Raw genomic sequence first — 25,689 nt, 5'->3', positions numbered from 1 at the left:
CAATATTCACTGCAGGCCAGTACATACATAGCTAGGAGCGCACATGAACTAAATGGGCAACCAGCACTAACAGGAATAATAATGAGGCACAGACAAACAGGTTTTCAACACTGAAACATCATATTAAATTACAGATAACAAACTGTGCAGAAGCATAGACGTGATTGGCCTTTTTATAAACTTTTAGAAGAGGAATCTATTGAACGCATGCAGGGTTTTTGACAAGTAAAGAGACAAACAGATACAAAAAAATGGAAGCGTCCTAATAACAAGATACCAGGAAATATATCCTTACAGCTGCGAAGTTAATGTGGGAACACTCACCTGGAACCAAACGTTGTGGAAACAATCTGCCTTATAATAAGTGTCAATAAAGTCTGATTGCAGTTCTGAAAAAGAAAAGTAAAGACAGAGTAAAAGAAAATGTTTATGAATTTTTTTTATTTTTGAAAAACTGGAAATTTAGAGTAAAGAGATTAGGACTAAGAATCACACCTGAAGAATGTTGGGCATACTAGCATTTGAGCAGAAACATGTTGAGTAGAGGTTTTTAGATTTCTGTAAAGGACCTTTAATTATTTTTTTCTAATAGAACCACACAGAAGAAGGGATGTATGAGGAATGCCTTAGTCAATCAGCAAGCCAATTAGATAGATGTTTCTCGCTAACTACTGCAACTAGATGTGGAGTGACTGAAATTTTATATAGCTATGATGCAATATTTTGACTTATGATTTTTGCCAAACTTCAGATGAAATATTGGCTATTTATTGTTCAATTGTTTAAGATTTATATATGATTATTTATTAAAATATTGTATATGATAAAGATAAGTTTGACTCTTGTTTAAATATCTTTATACTGCTGTAACTCTGCTATATGCCCCTCATTTTGTGTACAATACAAATCCACCACACCATGGCAGACACATATCATTACAACATGGCAGGGCACTTACCAGCATAGAAGACAGAATGGTGTTTTGGAAGAAACTTCCTCTTTCGCTGATGGGTAGAATCATGACATGTAAAATGGACATTCTATCTAGGTTGCTTTACTTATTCGCAAAATGCCATACATGATCAGACTACACTTTTTTAAGTTGCTGGACAGTAAATTATGGGAATTCCTGTGCACGGGTGGAAGACTCAGGATAGCACTTAGCACATTATGCCGGAAACATCCACAATGGGGGACTTGATTTACTCGACTTTGAGTTGTATTTCTTAGCATCCCAATTACAGCATGCCACTCGATGGGATGCTCTAAGTGATAGAATACTACTATGGAAGCCCGAGATACAACACTGGGATGGAATTCCTTTGAAGAGGAGTGGGAGGGACTGGCACATCTTGCATTTCACAGTTGGTCCAACAGGCAGGTAAGAGAACAGATGTTAGATTGTGAATAAGAGAGGGTTATAGCCTGACATAGCTTTGACGGCAGATGGCAACATAGCAGCAATAATTAGGGATATTATAGATGCTAAATGTACTAACAAAGGGTTTCTGACGATAGGGAACAGTTTGGTAGTGGATGTTTATTGCTCTTCACTGAATGGGCAGGAAAATGCTGGAGGCCCAGGGGACAGTTTTCGAATTTTGCGAGACTAACTAAAGCTCTGGCGATGAAGTGTGGCTCTATGCCAGGGGAACCCCCAATTAGCCATACTCTCCAAACCATACTGACCATAGGTAACGAAAAACACACAATATCTAGGTTATACATGGCACTGCAAAACAGTGACACCCCAAGGAGAAGTTGAAAAGAAATATTGATGAAACGATAGAGGAGGACACATGGTCCAAAATATGCCCATGGTTTAGGAAGGTGTAGATGAGCAGCTGCATGCCTCTGCAGGAAACCCTTCCCCCCTTCCTCCCATCTGTTGGAGACATGAGACTGTGCCATGTTTGACACCAGCCGTTGTGCCAACACCGCAGTGTGTGTTTGAGAGAAGATACCCATTGAGACCACCCTACCGAATGTATCCCCAAAGTGATGACAACCTAAGCAAGGAACTCCCTGAAGGAATATGAGAAAGAGCAGAGAAAAGAAGCCAGTGATGTCATACAAAGTATGCACGACGTCCCGAGATTCTGACGGAAGTGGACATATAGATCCTAAAGAAACGAATGACAAAGTAAAGAATAAAGAATCAAGTGAACTTTTAAATACAAAGAAGAAGATTACCCGTGCACGAAGTGCTGTAGAAAATCAGCCGTTCAATAAATGTACAGATGCTGAAACGCAAGGTAGACCAAGTCATCATAGAAGCTGACTATATGTAGTGCATAGAAAGCAGGCAAAGTCGACATTATATAGAAGCTGGACATCGTTATCATGAATTTAGTAAGCCAGGAACCGTGAAATGGGAAGGAAAAACTGTGTTGCAGCAAGAATACGCAGAATCGTGCAGCCGCAAGACAACGTTGTCTGGCCCGGAGTCAAGACTGAAGCAGCCAAGGTCAGCTATCTATTCTGGAAATGAGAAAACGTGCGGAGAATGAATCATCCCTTGTTAAGGTGCAAAGAAAGAACACCAAGAGTGACAAGTTTAATTCATTTAGAGCATTTAAAACTTGGAAAATTGACCAAATCGTGGTCTCCTTTCACGTGAGCAAGGATGAAAAAAGATTTTGAACTTGGAGTCCCAGAACACGACAGTGAGTGCTCTCACTCCCATGTAATCTAAAGACAAGGATTCTTTGCAAGGCCAAGTTCAAAGACAATCTTCATGGCAGAAGGCATGGGCAATAAAGAGATTCTGGGCTAATTGGGTGGTTCTGGGCTTATGTGCTGCTAAGTGAACTCAATGTTCCAGACCTGGCTCACACATGCCAACCAATTGTATTAGTCCATATAACAAAAGACTTTATAGTTTGAAGACCAATAAAAAACTGTGTTTTTGATATTTCTGAAAATGACATGGTGTAGAGGTAGATATATGTTGTCCGCCTAGTGGACAGCCAATCACAATCCTAGTCCCTATAGAAAAATATACTTAAATGTTTACCATAGCCAATCCTGACCCGTGTTAGGTTTTTCATTATTGCCACATAGTATGACATCACCTCTGACATATTTTTGGTATAAAAGACAATGTTTTCTGAAAAGATCTCTGAGAGACTGAGTGTACGTCCGTTGATGTTCGTTTTTTTAGATAATTGTCAATAAAAAAAAGTACTTTGCCATCTTCCTGAGTTGGCTCGGTTATCTGGACTCAGAATGAATCTGCGTGATCCCATCCATTACATATGCACATTCCTAAAGGGCCCTAAGCTCAAAGGTGTCCAGAAATGCCTGATTGAAATTGATACAGTTTAATATTCTACATCGAGTTTAAATGACTCACCAGAAGCTACATCCAAACAACTCACACAGATGCGCCAGGTGCTGGCATGATTCAGGAGGGTTTTGGCATATCGTATGGGACTGTCCAGTAATTCACAGAGTGAACAACAAGGTAAATGACCTAATATGGGGACAGTTTGAATGCACTCCTAAGATATGCCTACTGGGTGTCCTTCTGGGAGGGAATAAAAAAGGGCACAGAAAAAAATAGCTGCCTTTCTACTACTATTGGCGAGTCACCATCTGGCTATCTCTTGGAAGTGTGCGAGTGACCCCCTGTTGGATCAATGGTTGCATGACCAGCAGAGGTGGGTGGCAGCGGAGAAATTGATAATAAATAAAGAAAGGAGGAAAGGGGACGTGAGCGAAATAGAGCTGGACTGGAGAACACTCCTCAATGAGTTGCAAACTTCTCCTAATGTCTTGCTGCCTTGAAGATGTACCATGTAAAATACATGAGGTAACTTCACAAAAGGGAAAACAGGATGTGGAACAGAGTTGCTGGGAATCACAAGTGACAATAAGGGTCATAAGTCGAATCATAATTCACTGGGTGGGGCAAGCATGATGATTTCTATATGTAAGGGCTAGGGGGTTAGGATATCTAACATTGTTTGTGTCGTTTTTTCATGCTAAATGATTATAAAAAACATTGTAAAGAAAACAAAGAATGCCATGTTCAATGCAAATAGTGATGAAATAGTTGTTCTTTCTTTCAGCAAGGCAAGGCAAGATTAGAGTGGAAACTGAGTGGAAACTGACAATTCCCAGCAATGCACCACAATTGGGTATAGTTCAGACAACGTATATAGGTCCGTTGATGATTCCAAAGATAAGGACTGCTGTACTGTGCCTGGTGGTAACACATCTCAGAGTTTTATGAATGTTAGAAGGGATCATTCTGCTGGTTATGTAACTGATTCTTGGCGCATGTACTATCAAACTATGGGGCTTTGGCATAATCCTTCCTTTCTGCTTCTTTATTGATGTTGTATGTGCCCAATTTGGTCTGGTGCCTTACTGGGGTTCTCTCTACTTGGTACTTCTGATATCCACAGAACTATTTCAGTATTCGGTGGGGTAGCAGCATTACCTTTGATACCAATAGAAAATATTTCAGATTCAAATATAATTTTCAGTATCACACCGTCTTCTGGAAAATGCTAGTGGACAACCTTTGCTGCAGTAAGACTTTGTGCAACAGATATTTTGCTTTTAGATAATTTTGGACAAAGTATGTTGACAATATTTTGTCTGGAACCTTACTAAGGGGCCAGGTAGATCGTTATGAAAAACTTAATATAGTTTGTCTGCCACAATGGTGTGCAATATTCTAAATAACATTAAAGAAAATAAATTACACACACTTATCTGAAAGAATAAAAGAAGGAACTGGTGACATCTAGGAATGCATCACATACCTGAAAAATTCAATGGTAACCAACGGTGATAAAATATTGAAGCAAATTATTTTGGTGCATCTAAGTTCTGACTTACCGAAGGACTACAACAGTTAAAGGAATGTAATGCTGAGAGTGGATAATTGTGGAGTGTGGTCAAGCGGTTTAAACCAGAGATGCATTACTGTTTCTTGACACTCTAAATACTTTTCACAAACTGACCTCATACTTTTCCTAATGGGTTCTTACTGCCTGCTCTCTAATCACATTTCTTTGCTACAGCGCCTTGCTATCCCGATGGTTGCTAATGGTTCCCAGCACATCTTCAGACCAGTTAGCATCAATTCATGCCCAATCATCTCCTCTTCTTCATCCTTACACTTTCTAGCCACCTCCCAGCTCACTGGTAATGGAATGGCTCCAATCACATTCATTTGTCTCCAAAAAGCCATCGGAAAAGCAAGCCCATTAAACTGTACTGTCTTGAGAACAATGATACTTGCTGTTATGTTTAAAGAAATATCTTGCATGAGTACATTCAAATATAAAAATCGATTGCTATATACAATAATCATACATTAACAAGAACATAAAATAAACAGTTGATTCCTAAGACAGACACTTGTATATAAATGCAGGCTTGAGGGAGGTCAAATAAAATAACTACCTACGTAGTGGTGCTCTTGATTGGTCTAACATGGTCGTTGCTTGATTGTGAAGCTTTACATAAAACCGATTAATCCTTTTTAAAACCTGGTGGTACCACGTTGGTTGGATAAAAGCAATACTGCACTGATTTAATTTCCTGATAATTCACTGCATTTGCTTTAAGCACATTCACTCTGCCTGTAATGCCGTATTGACCTTATATATATATGTATGGATCTGTGTGACTGGGGCAGCAGTAGCAATGCTCTGTGGACACTGGAAGCCAACATGCATCGCTGTTACTGGGTAGATTCCTAGCGATTCCCAATGCAACTACTGCTGCATGCCATTGTGTTGTTGCCTCTCTGATTCTGCTGTCATTTCCAGGAGCCTGCTAGGCAGTTTCAGAACATGCTTCTTAGTGCATTGCTATAGTGTGATATACTGTGGGGAAAGCAGCAAGGCGGCCTAGACTCATTTTCCTAAGCAATGGAAACATCACCTGATGATACCCTTCTGATGCAGGACGATACTGCCCATTTGGTAGTGTCCACTACTCGGGCTCCTGCTGATATTTAAGAGCTGCAATTTGTGGCATGCAAGAGGGGCTTGTGTCACTAAACTTTAAATTGGCAACACACTGCATTTACTCACTTAAAGCAAAGATTGAGAAGAAGCACATTAGAATCACATCGGGAGAAATTGGAAGATAGTGAGGGCAGCTCGCTGCATTCCTCTGTGGCTGCCAAAGAAATCAAAGGTCTTAGAATGAAGTGTAACGATTTTGAGTCATAATCCCATCCCAATATTTTTCATATAGTGGGAACCCAGAGAGTGTGCCTCAAGGTAATATGAAAAGGTTTGAGCGAGGACCTACTCGAGAAACCGCTGGATAATCTGAATATCTCTCCTCACTCCCCATTGCTCACTTGCTCCTGAGTCTAAACCCAGGGCAGCTTCATGTGCCCAGAGTTTGCATGGTGTTATAGGCAGAGAATAAATCCTTCCACTGAGTTAGAAAGATGTCGAAGAAGAAGAAATACCCTATGCAATGTTATTCCCTGCTAAACTGCAATTTAAAATGAAGGGTAACATTTATTTTTGTTATGATACCTGGAGAGGTTATCTCATTAATCGAAGAAAATAAACCATGATCTCATCCTCAGCAGGCTTCTTCTGCTGGAAGTCCTAAATAAGGGTCCCCTAAATCGTTAGCAATAAAGGAACATGTTGAAGATTCAAATTGTAACTTTGTCTGCACCCTTTATGCCCACTTGATGCAAGATATGTTCATTGTTTGGGCATGATATTACCATGCCAAGTGTGTGTGGACTTTACCATGCCAAATGTGTGTGGACTAACGCTAGCGCTCGACTTTAGCCAGTTCACAGAGTTGTTATGTTTTTCCTTAAGGAGTTGTTTATATTTGGGAATTAGACTATAACAATTGAGGACATGATAGGTTTGGGGGAGGGAAGCCCTGGGGATTTTCTGCTAAATTTTACTTGTCACTATACTGTTAATACATATACATGTGTGAAATATAGACTGTTGTGGTTGAGGACCAAAGTTAATATCAGAAATCAAAATATTAAGCTATAACCGATTATAAATATTTGGAGCACATTATGGTCTATTAATTAATTGGAGCAAATTTGAAATGTTTACCCTTACCTCTCATACACCCGCCCCCACCCCCTGGAAACATGCTGAATCTCATGTGGTCACCTACCCACATCTTATAATTAGGGGATGCGGTTTCTTGCAAGCAATCTACATTATGTGCAGATAATTTTTGGACTTGCCTTTATTTTTTTTTTAATCCAAGCTGTTGTAGCGGGAGAAGTTACCTACCTCCCTAATGGGCAGATTAGCCTTACTTAACATGCTAGTGCTTCCTAAACTGCTGTATTATTTCCAGAATATTCCTAATTGGCTGGAACGGTTCTATGTGAAAATGTCAGCAGGAAAAGGTTGCCAGTGACGCGTTATTTTTGTTCCTGATCCTTAAAAAGCCTTCTCCAACATATTCTAGCACTGGTGTTATTTACGATTTTAAACTCCAATCATATAATATGTGGGGATAGTGTTTGATTTCCTTCAGGGTGCAAATTTGGTTAAATGTCACCCACTGGCAACACATTGATTGGTGATAATATCACTGGATAATGGCTGGCACATACCTTTTGTTTAAGTAATTTGCAGAAAATGATTACACGCTTCATTTGGCATTCAGGCAACGTTTCTATGTAATTGATGTATAAGACTCATTTGCATTAATGGAAGTGGTTCGCACATCTTCAGGGTTAGGCTACCTAGTTTCTCAAGTACGATATAGTTCATGTTAGTATGGAGATGCTTCCTCTCCACCACATGTGAAGCTTGAATGGAAGGCAATTGGTCAAATGGAGCCTTGTGTGCAGGATATGTGGATGACTGTCTTGTTGATCCCTTCAAAGTAATTTTACGCTGTTGGCATAAGATAATGTACGGAATAGATACTTTGAACCCATCATTTAGTGACATACCAGTATGGGGTATCCTCAATGTTCTCCCTAGATTAGATTCAATAATTCATATGTTCTGGGAATAGCCTGCAGGTAAAGTGTTTGGTGGTCTATTTCCTGGGACACCTTTATGTCTCTCCCAGAGATATAGAATAGGCTATGAGGAGGGAGACTCAGTATGCTTCATTACATGGAGGTGTGCACATCTTTCCGGTACAAAATAGTCAATGTTCACAGAGGAGCCCACAACCCCCATGCCTAATTTACCTGGTTTGTTTGCAGGGCAGTATGGTTCCATCAAATGCATGTCATGGTATCCCTACAAGTCGACTGAAATGGGCTCAAGATGTAGGTATAGATTTTACAGACGACCAATCTATATTTATAAAAGTGAACATGCGTGGGTTTGTGGCTGGGTTTGTGGTTTGGCGAAGTATTGTTCCTTATACAATTCCACACTGTTTCACCAATCTGCACCAAATTTTGCACAGTTACCTTTTGGGACCCTCCAGACATTAATGGCTACATGCCATGTGGGCACCCCACTCCTTTCCCCAGATTTCAGCTCAAGTCAACATATGTTTGTAGGTTTGTGGCCTAGTAAAGTTTTGTTCCTTAAACAATTCCACAATGTTTCACCAATCTGCACCAAATCTTGCATAGCTACCTTGTAGGAGCCTCTGGACACGCTGGCTTCATGACATTTTAACACACCACCTCTTTCCACAGTTTCTGCACCTTCACACATGAGACGGTTGCTTGAAATCGGCGAAACATCAATGTTTTGATGGGGAGGCAACAGGGAGACCCTCCCTGTTGCCTCACCACATATACAAATAATAAAAAATGGCACCACCCGGTAAAGGGCCTCAGTTGGCTAGAACAGCGGTCAGAGAATGTATACTCTCATTTACTGTTCCAGCCATCTGATTGTGAAATGGCCATTCCCTGGGTGTGAATACTGCTTGAAAGTCAGTGACATTAGATGATTCTCTGTTCACAAACACTTCCTTTGCAATACTCAGCAAATCTCTAGCTGGACCTCACTAACCATTCTTCAATTCAGAAAAACCTCTTTAGAACTCCAGTATTTCGACTGATCTACATACCACAAATCAGGAAATAATTCTCGTGGATGGTGTCATCTATTCTATCTTTAGTTTTGCAGTGCCTAGATGCATTTGAAGTGGGTGATGTTTGTGTTTCAAAAACATTCTTATATCGAAATTATTGGATTGGTTGCTGCTTATGTTGCAACATTATTGCCAAATACACACCATCACCCTACACAGGCAAGAAAACAACAAGTACACATTTCCAACTCAGAGACTGCGGCTTAAGCAGGATGCTGGGTTACACAACTGTGTCCTGGTATTATGTATGGTAAGCCTGTTATGGGACACTGAAATTCGATTTCCCAGTGGTATATAGGATTTTCAATCTTCGTGATGTGGGCTTTTCCAACAGTTTGTGTATTTTTAAATGATACAGTCTTAATTTTACATTTTCTTTGATCAGCAGCCTGATTAATGTCTTAAGGGTCTGATCGATGTTTCCATAGCAACCAAATCCAAAGATACATATATCTGTGTTTTTTTGATCTCTCTTAAGTTTGTTTAGTGCATTGGTTTGTAGCATTGGTTGGTAGGCCCTTGTTAAGGGTATTGCACTCAACTAATCAAAACTATACAACCTTGATGACCAAAGTCATAAGATCTTCGCAGAAAAGGGAGATGGAGGATTATATTTCAATCTTTGCATAGCAGACTAGGTGAGCTATCACATTAAGGCGGGATGTTGGGGGAGATGATTAAGAAAACAGAAATAAAGACATGCTCTGTCCAAGAGAACATTTTGATGACTTTCATATGACGGTCAGGAATTTGGAAGAACACATTATCTAGAGTGTGGGGTGAAATATAGCCCCTGAATGCTAGAAATCAAGAGGCCAGAGTCATTTGTAAATGTCTACTGAAGCACAGGGCCAGCACAGAAATGCTGATATCAGACATAAAGCCTATTGAACCAAATACAGGCCTAAAATTTAAAGGAAAGGAAGTGGGCCTAAATCAAAAGTGCGTAGATATGCACAATGCATTTCAGCAAGGAAGTGAAAGACATGTGGCTGACAATCCAGGGGGAGGTGTACTTTTACTTAAGGAGGCAGCAGTTTGTACATTATCTTCAATGTAATTTCAGATGGTACGCCAGTCATTGAAATTGAAATCAAGCTCCTTGCAATTACAAGAAATAAAATATGTTCCTGTTTGTTTTTACCTTATCCAAATAACAGTATCCATAGAAAATGCTCACTAGACTTTCAAAGTTTGAACATGGTCTTCTCATATAACTGCCTCATATATATTGACAATCCAGAAGTGATACTCCTGTATTTTGAAACTGTGAAAGCCTTATAAGATGTCATGGAAAATGCATTATGTCTGAGTTTAAAGGGCCATAACTTGCAGGGTACATGAGCCGGTAATTTCTCCATATATGAAACTTAACCTCTAAGACCTTTCCTCTTCTGCCCTGAAGAGAGGGGCCTGGGTGTCATCATCAGTCAGGGCCCTTACTTAAAAATATAAGAAAGAAATACACTGCTTAGATGTAAACCACGGTAAGGACTGATAAGCCCATGTCTTTTCTTTCAGCAGAAGTAACCTTGAGGTCACAATTCCCATAAAGGTGTCCATTAAGAGTTGCTATCAGGGCCTCACAGGCCTGGAAGGGAGAAACGAACATACACATGAGCCAGGCTCTGGCTAGTCACATGCTTAAGGGAAATGGAAAAGTGAATAAAGAAAAAAACTGTAGTTTAAGTGAATGAAAACCACATTTTATTGCATAAAAAGGGCAGTGTATGTACCTAAACGGTAATTCCAGACTTGTATTAAAGGTGATAGTAACACCCTTGTAACCATGTGAAAACAAGTGTTGTGTGATAAACATAACTAAAGTTATTAATGAAAATTTGATGTGGGCCTTCCCTTGATTCCGAGCAATTTGTAAATTGGTGCAAGGGTGAAGAACCTAAGCTACATGCGAACTGTAAAGTGGCACAGCTCCTGAGAAAATGAATAAAAAACGTATCTCTCTATAGGAAAGGTGTGCCAACTTCAGACTGGCATCATCTGATTCAAACATGTACAGATTTGAAAATCTAGGGTACTTGCCAGGTTGAGAGATTTTCGAGTTTTAAAACATGCCAAACCCACCTGTCAAAGTGGGATGACAAATATTTCTCCTCCCACAGCTGTCCTAACTCACTCCCCCAATTTCCTTGTCCTATTAGCGCACAGGTGGGAGGTGGGTAGAGAAAATCAACCAATCTCTTTCACGGGAATCGTGACAAGTTTGTGATGTCATTTGCCCCATAATTAAACCAGTTTGCATTAGTACTGGACTTTTCCATTTATTCCGGGAGGCAACTTGCTGCTGAAATTTGACGAGAAACATCCCAGCATAGAGGCCCAAATATTGAACTAGAGACAGGAACCAGGAGACATAGAAGCTGACTGGGGCCCCTTGGAGGATTCAGAGGAGATCCTTGACTGACCCCCTTGCTGCCCCAATGGTGTCCTGCTGTTCCCTGATTCCAATTTCAAGGCCTCTCCTGTAACTAAGACTATCCCCAAAGTCATAGATTGTGTAGGGTCTGCATTTTTCAAGTATTGTTCAAGTTATTTCCCCATAGAAAAATATCCTGTTTGATGGTGTAGATCCTTAACATATTTAATTAAGTAAATCAACTAATTCCCCTATAGAAATCATGGGTGGTGTTTGTTGGCATTTGAAACCAACAGGCTCTTCCCAGTGTGTTCTGAGCCAGTATAGACATAAGGATTCGCTGAAAAGAATTAATTCCAAAACCCTGTTTCAATGTGAGTGCGCAGGGTGCAAAACGAAATTCCCCGTTCATCCCCTTCATTTTAAATCAGAAGTGTGATGTCTGGTAGTGCCTTTGCATTTGCAGGGTGCAAAACGAAATTGCCTCCTTGTTCCCATTGTGCTCTGGCCAAAACCACAAAAAACAAATTTCCAATTGCTTTTCTTTCTCTCTTATTCCCTCTGTGATTAGAATCCCAAAACCGATTTTCCCATTGTGCTCCCACTCTCTGCCACTGGCCTTCCATTCAGAGGGGCAAGCCTTATTGATGTTTGGAGGGTGCGGGTTACTGGGAGAAAAGTATTATAACTAAGTGAGCAATCACTGTGTGTCTTGAATTGTTATTTTTCTGTATTGGTGGGTGATTTGAAAAGATATTGTGACAACATATCCCTGTGTTGGTGCCTTTACTGAAGTCATGTTGTTTCTTGTGTTGCCACAGCACTGGTGGTTGATGTTAGTCCATTTGTCAAATTTGGTTTGAATACATTAATAAATATATATATTCTGACTACACACCAGCCTGGTTCTTAGTGCATTGTGGCACCGGTACTTGTTGGGGTTGGGTGTGAGACGGGTTGGTGGCCTTACCAAAGTGAACCTTAACAAAACTAATAGTGCTTTATTGTGCACCACATTCATTGGGGGTAAAGGAACTCCCTGAGTTCAGTGTGACCGCGTAATAAACCGCAACAAGAGCAATGGTCTGAAACCTGCAACTTTCCACATGTTAAAGGATTAATAATGCCTGGATCCGTCACCATTGACTATACTGGCTGCGGTGGATGGTAGCTGTAGTAAAGAACATGCAGGGAGCCAAAGGTTACAGGCCCTGATACAGATATTTCCATTTAAGTGTGCAGTAATTGTAAGTACCTTGGCCAAGTTAAGCTTGCTCAATTCTTCAATAATGCTTTGAGGTGTAGGATGCGTCTTCAGTATAGATTTTATTGTCACCCAATTGCAATTGCATAACACAGTGGAAGCACGAGACACCGACACCCGAAGCAACACAGAGCCGCACCCCCGCAACTCAGCGGCGAAGAGGCAAAGAGGTACTTCAGGTACTATGCCAGGTGCGCATGCGCTGGTGCGTGCGGGCTGCTGAATTTAACTGCTTCCTGCCCAAGGGGACAGGGCCTCTGCAGATAAAGCCGTATAACGGCTATTACACACGTTGAATGACAGCAAATGTAACACAAGTTCCAAAACGTCCAGAGCAGTGTGGGAGGCAAAGAGGTACTTCAGGTGTCACCCAATATAAATGCCTGGTTCAAGCCACGGAGTGTATATTGGAGATTGTTAAGCATAGCTGTTTGGAATGAGGAAAGATGATTTTGGTGTACTTGGATTAAAATCTGTCATAAATTCATATTGATAAACACTCCTTTGTCAAATCCTAGGATGGCTCTTGAGAACCTGGTTGCCCACCATAAGTGTGAAGAGCGACTTGGAGGTGGCATACAGGGGATTACATAGATTCATTCACATTTCCCCAAACTATTGTTTGCCTTTGAGGCAAGAGTGGATGGTGTACAGCTTGTATACTTTCCAAGGGAGAAGAAGACACAAGGCCTCACATCTGAGAAACCAATGAAGCCTTATTTCACTGTCACTCTCTGCTCCACAGTGATCACACATACCCCTGCTCTCCAGCGTGCCTATCCACAGCACATCTACCCACAAGCCCACCAGCCCTGTTCACACTCGGGGGTCAGATTCTGGGGTGAGACTGATTGAACTCAAATACTGAGATGCACATCCAGATAGCTACCTCCTGCTGGCCACAAAATGGAGGCGTTTCAGAGAGGTTTCAGAGAGGAAAGGTTCACGTTTCCTAAATAAACCAAGATAATAAGTAGAAGCGTTATCTATTGGATTGACCTAGGCAGTTATATCCAATAGGGAATCTTATCATGTAATAATATTAGGAATTATACAATGCAGTACTGAAAACTGCATGGTCTCCATGTCATTTGGCAGATCTGAAGGAGTGTGGGTGGGTTTGGTTGGTAGGGATGAGAGACAATGCAAGCTGGGCATGATATCTATGGAACTTTAAGTATGACCAAACAATTATTAAGGAATCCTGACAGGACTAGTGGTTATTTCGAATCTGCCACTTTTTACAAAACACAATCCTGACAGCATCAGTGATATTTTATGTTCTTTAGACAATGACTGCCTTTGTCAGTGAATCACAGAAGACACATCCTATCCAAATGTTATGTGCCTGCACCACGTGGAGTTAGCCGTCCGGACATATGTTAGTATAGATATCCCTCTTGAGTTTAGTTGGAACCATTAGGTGATGTTTAATACTAATGGTGTTGAACTACATCAAACTGCAGCCGTGGGAGGAGATATGTGCCGCAACCATAGGCACAGAGAGCATAGAGGGGGTCGGAGATATGGAGAGAGAAGCCCCGACATCAGGCGACGCAGGTAGGTGCCTGAAATCCAGCTATGCCAAACTCAACACAATGAAGTCCATATTTTTTGGGAAGTGCAATGATGCCTAACATTAGCAGAAGACTGCCTACAGGCAGTGCTGACCTCCACCTTGTACACATGCATTATGCACACCCTTTCTGTAGCCACCCACATGCCTGCATGCTTCTACCACCTAAGAGGGAGACAACATGTATGTCACTGCCTCCAATGTGCACCATCTAGTAATCAAACTGAATGCAGCCATCACAATGCCTGCAGACCCATCACTAACCCTTTCCCTCCTTTGGTCCACCACAGGCTCACATTCGGACAGTGCCGATGAAGACACTGGCACTACACCTGCCAAGAAGCCCAGGCCTGAAGATCCAAAACACCGTCCCTCCACCTCTGGTGCAAAAAACAAAACCCCACAGCAGCCAGAATCCCACAGCACATCACAGGTCACGGCACAGATGTGCAGCAAGTCAAGCACAACGGCACCACCGACTACAACCATCCAACCCCCTCCTCGGCTGCCAGTTCTACCTGAACCAGCCCCGTCCGCAGGTCTGGCACGAACCTGCGGTGTACAGACAGGGGTGCACCGCGTGCCGGGAGAGGGGGGTGCCAATAGAGGCAGCCTCGTGGAACGATCCCACTTGATGCACTTGTGTATAGGCGCGTTACAAATGCCATATCATATCATATCATATCATAACACTTGAGCACAGACATCCACACCATGTTATGGGGAGTTGAGGGGGTAAGGGGGAGTGGGTGTGTTGGGGAGTTGAGGGGGGAGGGGGAGTGGGTGTGTTGGGGAGTTGAGTGGGGAGGGGGTAGTGGGTGTGTTGGGGAGTTGAGGGGGGAGTGGGTGTGTTGGGGAGTTGAGGGGGGAGAGGGGAGTGGGTGTGTTCACTTAGAATTACTATTTCAATAAACATTTTGGTTATGCACAAATCACTTGTGTGGACATTCATCATTGCGTACGTGTGTTTTATTGCTGAACAGTCCACAGTGTGCATGTCCCAGACACACCCAGTGCCCCAAGTGCCATCTCCATGTGACACCCCATCCATGTGTTTTAGAAGAATTGGTTGATCAGAGTCCGACGCATGTCACGTCCCTCCTGTGCATCGCTTCCTCCCTGAGGTGCTGCCCCATCCCCACCCTCCTCATCCTCTTCGCCAGGTGGTTGCTGTTCTGCGTCCGTGGGCTGGGGCACATTCCGTCTGATGCACATATTGTGCAGCATGACACATGCCATGACAATCTTAGCCAACTTCTCATGGCGGTACAGGAGTGCCCCACCAGACCTGCTGAGGCAGCGAAACTGTGCCTTCTAGAGGCCAAATGTCTGCTCAGTCACCACACAGGTTCGTGTATAGGCACGATTATAGTCCTCCTCATGCCTGTTCTGTGGGTTCTGGACTGGGGTAAGGAGCCACCGCTTCAAGGGATAGCCTGCATCACCTGCATGTGGGCAACAAATGTATGTGTAAGTTATCTCATCATGTTTGACCTCATAAAGTGATACCATGGCATGCATTTGTTTCTTCATCTCTACCCAATTTCCATGCATGGATGGAGAAACACGATGAGACTGCCATGTGTGTATTCCTCTCATGGACTGTTTTGCATGTCATTGATTGAGGTGCGCGCGGGGGGTCCTGTTCCTTGTGAGTGCACATGCACTGTGTCAGTGCACGTCCATTGTTTCTGTGATCTTGCAGATGTCCACTTATTTGTATGCTGTCATCCTGGCAACGTTGATGTCAGCCTCATGATGCTCTCACTACGCACAACAAATGGTGTCATGCAATTTAGTTGGGCCTCTGTGTCAGTGTAGCTGTGTATTGATGTATTTGACCCTCATGTGACTCATTTGTATGTGGTAATGGGGGACTGGCCTTTCAGTTAAAGGTGTTTTGTGCTTTGTATTGTCTATAGTTGTTGATTGTTGCTGCATTTTGTTGTGGGGGATAGGTCGGATTTGGTACAGTGCACATGCAGATGTCTGTGGGATGGTTCGGACACCGCCTCATTCGCATGGTAGGGCTGCTTGCATCTTGCTTTATGTGGTAAGGTGTCAGGTCCAGTCTGGGTGGATTTTGGGGTGTGAGCTTCCGCCATTCCCTCTGGCACTCGCAGCTAGGTTATGTTTGCATCTCTCCCCCCCATCTCAGCCAGGTGAAGTATGCACCTACGCCTCAATCACCTACCCACATCACATTTCCATGAGCCTAACATGCGACTCACCGAGAAGCTAGGGTCTATGCCCTGCATGTCGCTCCATGTAGCCTGGAATCATGGAGTTCCGCAGGACCAATGAATCATGGGTTGATCCGGGGAATCGAGCACAACAATGTGTGATGATCTTGTTTGAGTCACATACCATTTGCACGTTAATTGAGTGGTATTGCTTACGGTTGCGGTACGCTACCCCCATGGCATGTGGGACCACCAATTCCACATGGATGCAGTCGATGGCGTCAATGCAACCAGGCATGCCAGCCAGTGAATGGAAATCCACTTTGGTGTTTGAGATCTCCTGGGCAGACCGTGGTAAGGAAATCTGTCCGTCTGTGTGCTTGAGGAGGGCATCACGCACTTGGTTCAACGTACGTGAGAATAATGGTTGTGAAATGCCATGCTGTTGCCCCACTGTGTGTTGGTAGGTGCCTGTGGCCAGGAAGTGGAGCACAGACACTACCTTCAGTAGGGGTGGGATGGCGGTGCGTGTTTCAATGAGGCTAACAATGTCGTCATGTATCATGTCCACAATGGTGGTGATGGAGTCCCGGTGCAGGCGGTAAAGGGTGTGGATCTGCTCAGCTGTTTGAATGGACTGGCTCTGATGGGTGGGATTGAGGGCTGCCTGCAAAGTGGCACTGGCTGTGCTGGTGGGACATGCTGGCCCTGGCTTGCCCTCCTTCTCCTCCTGCGTCTTGTCTGTGCTGCCTGTTGTTGTACTTCTTGTAGTTGCTGTTGTGGCACTTTCACTGCAATCAGGTCCTCCAGCCCCAGCATTACTAGTTGTATTGGATTCATTGTGGAGTGTAACTGTTTGTGGGAAGGGGTGGGATGTGCTCCTTTTGTGCTTGCCCAGTCTGTATTGACTCCACCCTTGCTGATTGTGTGCACCTGTGGCAGCTGGGGACACTGCACATGGCCATTTACGGTTGGTCCGCGATGGCGGTATTAGCACCATGGCAGTAAGGTACTTTACGGCCTTCACAAAGGCGTTATTTCCATGTCCGCTTGACTCGTGATGTTACCTACTTAGCACCATGGCAGTATTTACGGGATGGGAGTCACGTGCCCGCGCCCTTGGCGCTTTCTACAGCATTGTTGTTTACTGTGCCGCTAATAGCGCTATCTCGGGTCATAATCGGCCCTAGCGGTAAGCGATGCCGGTAATTCTTTACCGGCATCGTTTTTCACTTACCGCCAGGGTCGTAATGAGGGCCAATGTAATGGTACATTCAAATTCTATTACTCACCCACACAAAACCTATGGTTTATTAACAACACATGCATTATTAAAACCTCACATTTTTCTCTTATTTCAAGTTTAAAGCAAACATTCTCAATGGGCCTCATTAAAAATTGGCCGGTATGGAAACAACAGTGGCGTTAAACCCGCCACCACCGTTGTTTCCATCCCGGGCGATCACAACTCCTGCAGGCGGAGGCGTCAAACCCGCCAGGTCTGACCTGGCGGGTTTAACACCGCCCGCCTGCAGGCGGACGTGGAAACACCAGCACCATCACAAGATGGTGCTGGTGTTTCCATGATCCCCGTTCCCATTGAGTCCTATGGGCTCAATGGGAATGGGGATTAACACCATTCCGCCTCCGGAATTCCTGGGACACCAGGGTTGTAATGCTCTGGTATTTCCGGGAGTCACAGAGCAGGAATGTTAATACGAGTCTGGCTGTAACCAAGCAGTTTTACCACCTCGGTTACCGCCGGACTTGTAATGAGGCCCAATGTCTTTACACTTAACACATATCTTTTTCTTACTTCAAGTTCATACAATTATGATTCTATGTTTCTAAAAGTTTAATTCCATGTGCTATATTTGTATCCAGGATTACATTCTATGTAACCAATCTAAACAGGTATAGAAACATGGCTGATACATGTTTCACACTAGTAGGCTTAATTAAATCTGAAGTTTATAACACATAATTAAAGTGATGTACTATAATATGAATGTACCCATGCATTCAGTTAGCCCCACCATACATGGTGTACTACTGGTGCAGTCATTAATTTAGAATCAATTGAATTCTTTCAATCAAATCCCAAATCAACTGAAATATCCCTTTATTTGCGTGATTCGGTTTCAGTCAATCTTTTAAGCTATTCAGCTGAAAGAGTTAGGTTAAACTCAATATAATTTCATGCTCATGAAATGTTGCTGTAAACATTGGGTTAAAGAGGCCAATCTTCTCCTGCTAGCCCATGTTCAAGAAAAGAAATATAGCATTTATGAAGTAGGTCAAAACCTTTCCTGCAACGGGTTTTGAAATAAAACAAAGGGCCTCATTCCGACTCAGGCGTTAAGGGGTTTACGGCGCCTTAACGCCTGATTACAAGGTTCCCTTTGCGGGATGGCTGTTTAACGCCTGCTTTTTGCAGGCGTTAAAAGCCATGCCGCAAAGGGACCTTGGCGATAATTACGGCACCGTAATTTACGGTGCCGTAATTATCGCCTTTCCCCATTCCCATTATGCCCTATGGGACAAAAATGGGAATGGGGAAGGGGCCATTGGTGAATGGGGAATTACCGCCCCACTCACCTTGGAATGGGGCGCTAATTCCGCCATCCACCATAGCGGAATTGCAACCTTAGCGGCATGGACCATGGTGCTAATAGCACCATGGTCCTCCGCCAAGGTTGTAATGAGGGCCAAAGTGTTTAAATGACTAAGGACTTGGTCCTCGCTTTTTCTTTATTATAAAAGAATGTACTCTTCTTTGCAGCTGACAGAATTCTGTAATCTTAAAATATAACACTTAGGGCCTCATTACAACCCTGGCGTTAAGGGGTAACAGCGCCGTAAAAGGCTGCAGCGCCGTTAAACCCTTAACGCCCGATTCACACTTTAACGCCTGCTTTTTGCAGGCGTTAAAGTCCAACCCGCTAAGGGACCTTGGTGCTAATTACGGCACCGTAATTTACGGTGCCGTAATTAGCGCCTTCCCCATTCCCATTGTGCCCTATGGGCCAAAAATGGAAATGGGGAAGGGGCCATGGTGAATGGGGAATTACCGCCCCACCAACCTTGTAATGGGGCGGTAATTCCGCCATCTACCATGGCAGAATCCGGCATGGCCCATGGTGCTAATAGCACCATGGTCCAACGTCAGGGTCGTAATGAGGCCCTTAGTGTTGCATTCGCAAAAAGTAATTCTAAGAGCAAGTGCTCAGAGGTTGTATTTTTTATTTGCATTACTTTGAGAAATGGGCAGGTCACTTTATTCACACAGCATTTCCAGAGAGGGTGTGATAAACACAAATAATCAGCTGCCCAGCCCCCTTGCATACAGTAATGTCTGGAGCATGCATGGCACCCGTACACACAGGTGGATGCTGGGAGTGCATTTCATTATAATGCAGTGCTAAAGGGCGTGTCATTGTAAAATGTGCAAATAAAAAGAAGAAACATGTCTATCCCTGATTGAGGTACTGTAATATAAGTGGAACAGCAGTGGTTCATGTTACGTCGGTTCCACATTTAAAACATAAAGGCATGAAAGGCTCAGAAAGAACCCTGCATTGCACTTCACTTGCACCCGTTCCATAGAGGCACAGAGGAATGGGTTTGCTCCATACTTTTTAATATGCTTCCCATTTTGTATTTCACTCTGTGCATTGAAATGTGCAGAACACTCCCCTTATTTGTGTAAATATGCAAAGGAATGAAAAAGGGAATCTGAAAGTACACGTTGATGCTGCATGCATTCTAAGAAGCTTTGTGAATAGGGCTCGTCTTTTTTGGGTCGAAGTGATGAGATGCCCTGGTGAGAATAGGCCCCTTAGTGTAGATTTATGTTATGTATATTTTCTTCTTTCCTTGTTCTAACCCCCTCATCGAGCCTCACCATACCCCTAACCTTTTACCTAACTTGTCTCTTCTTCTCTGAAGCCTTTCGTGCTATTTTGTGCATGTTGGTTTCCAAGAATCAGCCCGAACCTGCCCCAACCTTCTCCTGCACATCCCTGAAGATATAGGACTCTTAAATGAGATTTGGGTAGACGTGGGCCATAGCTCTCAACTCACACGCTTTCGGCGGCTGTCACCCGCCTCGTAAAGGGCTGACTCACCCGCCAAGCCTCCTGCACGCCCATTCATTCCAATGGGCGTCTCACCCGCCAAAAACAAAATCGGGTAAAAATGTACAAACACCTGCATACTTACCAAGATCACACTACGAGCGTTGCATTAGACTGCAGATCACTTTTGAGAAACGTTACCCAGGCTTAATCAATTACTGCACAGGAACCAAACATAAACATGTTTCCAACTATTAGATTGCGGTGAATGGTGCCTCATATTACTGGCATAAAGTAGCACATCCCTTAATTGTGTCGCATACGGCCCGCAATCATGTACATTTAGAAGAAAATGGAGATGATTATTTGGTTGATGGCAATTCGAAAGTAAATCTATGGAATTACTGCCAAATGGTTTACCATTAATGCCACGTCCGCCTGTGGAATTACTATGGGATCACACGTAGTAGCATGGCAGTGTTAGTCCCCAGAACTCAATGGTTACATGCTTCATATCGAGTATTGTATAACGAAAACCTGTAGACAGAATGCATTTTATTTTTGGGTGGGAGTGGGCGGGCAACCCCCATTTACCACCCTCAAAAACCCACCCCAAACATTTCCTCAACAAATGTAACCCTTTACCCCAGCCAGAAATACATTCGGTATACAGGTTTTCGTTATAAAGTAGTCGATATATGGGTTTCACTATAACATTTTCGATATAAACACTGCATACCGAACTCAATGGATATTTTTTTAGAATGATCCTGAACAGTCATTCTGCTGCATTCATTTCGATGTTTTCTGCCTGTAAAGTTGATGATTTAGTTCCCGCTTTTTGCTGGACATATCTCATCCACGTTACTGCCAAAACTCATAGGACAGTGGTCCAATAATATGGTAATAAAGTGGCGGGAAGTCTAAGGGAATTACCTCCACCTTTTAGCATACTTACCTGCATTACTGTACTCGTAATGAGTCCCAATATATATTTACCTCTCCTCTGCACATACGGTTTTCATCAATTTTAACCAGCCATGTTTTACACTTGGAGCACTATTCAGAAATTTTAAGTGGTTATTTTTCTCTCTCTCTCTCTCTCTCTCTCTCTCTCTCTCTCTCTCGCTTTCTCTCTCTCTCTCTCTCTCTCTGTCTCTCTCTTTCTCTATATCTCTCACACACACACACACCCACGCAGTTTAGTTGGCAGCCCATTGGACGATAACGAGATGTGTTTCTTCCTCTGGCTTACAGGGGTAAAAACAAATTGACTTATGGAGAAAAAAAAGATTTAAGTGCAGATTAAAAAGGGAGTTTGATCATAGGTTGCTGTCAAGAAATTGTCCGAAATAAATGCAACACAAGACTTCCAGAGGAAATGGCACTCTTGTGACACATGCCTTACTCAAAGTTTCCAACCATGTCAATGCACACATGTATTTATCTATCTGTGCATGTTATATACATGCATGTAATCGCTGCAGCTATACATTTTAAATTATACCTTACAATATTTTGAAAATGCCAGACAAAAAATGGAGCGACTTTGGCTTTTGAGACAGCAATTGAGACAGGACGTTGTCAATTCGTGTTTCATAAAGTGTTTAGTTGCAGTTACACCTGTGTTTATTAATCATTACTATTTGTATCTGAAAGCAGTTCCACCCTCTGCCCGACTACTCGCGTTTGTCTATTTGATGTTTCAAATTGATAGTGTCTGACACTCTCAGCCAGCCTTTCTCAGAACAGATGCTGACTAAATCAAAATGGAGTCTTGTCAATATAACTTTTCTGAAGCAAGAGGGAACGCTATAATTAACCCACGCTGTATTTCTTAATAAAAATGCTATTTACAAATGTGTCCTGGGCTAAGCAGTGGCTTTGTTAACTATTTTCTCCTGAAACTTGTTGTCCATCATCACTCAGTGCCGTCCCTCGGAAAGGTCACCATGTTATTTCAACGCTGTAGCCAATTGGCATTTCCTGTTGCAGATGGTAAACTTCAACTATTATTGCGTTTGAATATGAAGGAGTGGGGTGACAACGGGAGACTTGTACAAATGATGTGCTACAGATTGCCATGTGATTGCGTGCATACAATAGAATTCACTCAAGGGCCAGATTACATCCATTCCTTTGTTGCTGTTCTATTGTGCGCCGCTGTTGGACACTTTGGCACTGATTTATACACTTGGGTCAAGTCCTCAAAATTAAAGTGGGGGACTCATCAACATATATAATGCGATGTGAATTAGCATATCTAGGTGAAATATGCACTTTTCATTAAATTAGCTTTACATAATCACCCAAATTGCACAGGACGAATGCAATTTGACTTTCATAAAATCCACACACTGCAAAACCAAGAGAGGATATTTTCTTCTAATAGTGTTTTTGAAAACGTTAAAAGGTGTGCATGTTTTTACTCCAAGAACCAATACTAATGTTTCCCTGAGACCTGTAGTACCGAAATGTGACATTTTACCTTCAGTTGTTTATTTTTCATCAGGTTATATAGTGCAGTGGTGACGTGTCTGACGACTGTGGTGCTATCCCTGTGGTTGGCTTTCATGCATAAATTCAAAGCGGACATTCAATGTTTATCATTTTAGCTGGGGCAGACTGAGTCCACCCTCTGAAAAAAGTGGGTGGACCCCTTCTCCCTGCGTGTACCCTCGACTTGAGCCTTTCCCCGCGTGTACCCTCGACTTGAGCCTTGCATATACCCCGATCCATTGCTGCAAAATATATTTATTCTGGTAAATCAGTGCAAATTTCATTTTTGCATTCCAGGGTCACTGCAAATGCTGCCGCAAAACTTCTCAGCAACAAGACAAAATAGCAAATCACTAGCAGAATTCCTGTCAGAGGTGCAATATGTGTAATAGGGGAACATACAACATTGAGGGACCTATTTGCTTTAAGTGATCGTTTGGCAATTTTTGCTCTAGCGATTTTGATGGGTTTTTATTACCCCACACTCCTTATGTTTTATTGCAGTGTTAACGCCATACTTTCCTTGTCTGTTCATATTGGAATTATACACCCTGAAACTAGCTGGGGAACTATAGAGCACTGTACTGATTGGACCCAACCAGGGCCATATATGTGCAGTGCAGGAGAAGCAGAGGATGCTGGGATGGGTAGCGGATGCAAGTGAGGCATTGGGCTACCCGGGTGGAAGTAGTGTTAAGTGGGGCGATCAGTGATTGCCAAGATGTTCTTTGAAGAAAAGTGTCTCTGGATCCTTCTTGAAGTAAATGCTGGAGGGGGGCAATGTGCTCCACATTGGTACCTTGCTCCAGATACACAGTACGCAGCAGGGAAAGGACTGTTCTGATTTTATTATTTTATTTTCCTTTCGTGCAGTTTTCTGTGTCCAGTCTGGCAACGCTTCTAGTGGTGCTTTGGCCTCTAGAGATGGTGACTTTCTCTGCCAGGCAGAACAGTGTTTTGGTTGTGCCTGCTCTGTTGGATGACACAATCTTTCTTAAGCAGGAAGCATGCTTGAAGGGGCAGCAAGAGCAGCTCCTGGAGGATGACGGAGATGTGGCTGCATGTTCTTAGTCCTCAGGTAATGCATGCAGCAGAGTGCTACATGGAGTTCAGGGGGGCAGAGGTAGCATCTGGGACTCCTGCGAGTATGGCGTGTCCACTGTCCGTGGGTTATGGTCAGGGCCTAGAAATTGTCTGAGACTTGAGGTGGAGATGAAGGGCTTCACTAATCTAGCTGAGATCATGCTGGTTGCGTCTTCTTGGCTTCATTTTAAATAAAAGGCTACAGTTCAGGGACGTCATTTCATGAAAATGCCAGAGGTAGCGAAAGTGACATCACACAACCCTTGACCTCTGATGACATCACAGGAAGTGATGTGATTTGACCTCACCCAGATGTGATATCACGTAAAGCAATGGAATGTGAACTTTTCACCCCTCAACAAAACAGGAAGTGGCATCACATAGCATTGGTTCTAAGTACACTATGAAAATATGGTTACGCTATCACTGTAAAGTGATATACATTTCATACAGAAGTGGATCACCATATGTATCTCTAACACAGTGCGTATAGGCCCATATTACCAAATCATTGTGAATGCAAGCAGACGTCCAAGGCCAAATGATAATGATGTGTTATTATATAGCACTTATGCTTAAGCCTTCATATCAAACAAATACACATACAATATCACCCAGCCTTCATATCGAACAAATACACATACAATATCACCCAACTTGTGTTGGTACTCATTTATCAACCTCAGCAGGATGAACGGCTGAGTTGACCTTGCTGGGAGTCGAACCTGCCACCTGCAGATCACACACACATTGCAGCAGCCAGCGCTCAATCCAATGAGCTCTCTTACTGGCCATAGCTATCAGAAAACCAGCCACTGCAGAATCAAAGAGCCACATGCTGCTGGCCACAGCCCTTGAGCCTCAATTTTTTTTAAAAAGAAGAAAAAATACAACTTTTTATTTTTATTTTTATTTTAGGGGTAGCAAGGGAGACCTCAGACGACCGCTAAATGACGTCCATGCTACAGTTGATGGTAAAGCTGAGAGATGTTATGCTTGCTGATATCGGAGGTGAGAATCCATTGAGCTTTGTGTTGGTGAGCCGATATTGCACTTGGCCATGGTACGTGAGATCCAGGCCTACACTTACTTTTAGCCAGGTGCAATATAAGCAAAACATATCAAGGACAGAGCCACCCATATTGACTGACAATGTTGACCACTGTGTCCAGCGCCCAGCATATATCAGACCTAAGAAAGACCATCTTGCGTTTAGAAAGTGGTTCAATGTCCCTTTGCCGACACCTGTTTTTTCAAAGTAAATGGTCCCACCCAAGCTACCCCCTTTACCTATACTATTACCTCTACCCCAACACCCTCCCTGCTCCTTTTAAATCCTTACCCCTATATATTTGCTTTTTTGAAGTAGATGCTTCATAGAAAATTGCTCTGAAAAAACAGGTATCAATATAACAACGCGATACCTTACAAAGCATCTGCAGACACTTTCAAGCCAATAGTACTCAGTAATCATGTCTTTTCAGCACCAGGAAGCCAGCATGGCGGGGACAAAAGAGACTTACTACAACCCCCTAATTTAACATAGAAAAACATAGCACCATGCAATTACAGGCAGATGTTCTAGTAGG

Source organism: Ambystoma mexicanum, chromosome 5q, assembly GCF_040938575.1.
Source record: "Ambystoma mexicanum isolate Mex_15411 chromosome 5q, UKY_AmexF1_1, whole genome shotgun sequence".
In the NCBI taxonomy this organism is placed as follows: Eukaryota; Metazoa; Chordata; class Amphibia; order Caudata; family Ambystomatidae; genus Ambystoma; species Ambystoma mexicanum.
The sequence above is the reverse complement of the archived record's forward strand: the minus strand, read 5'-3'. Positions refer to the sequence as shown.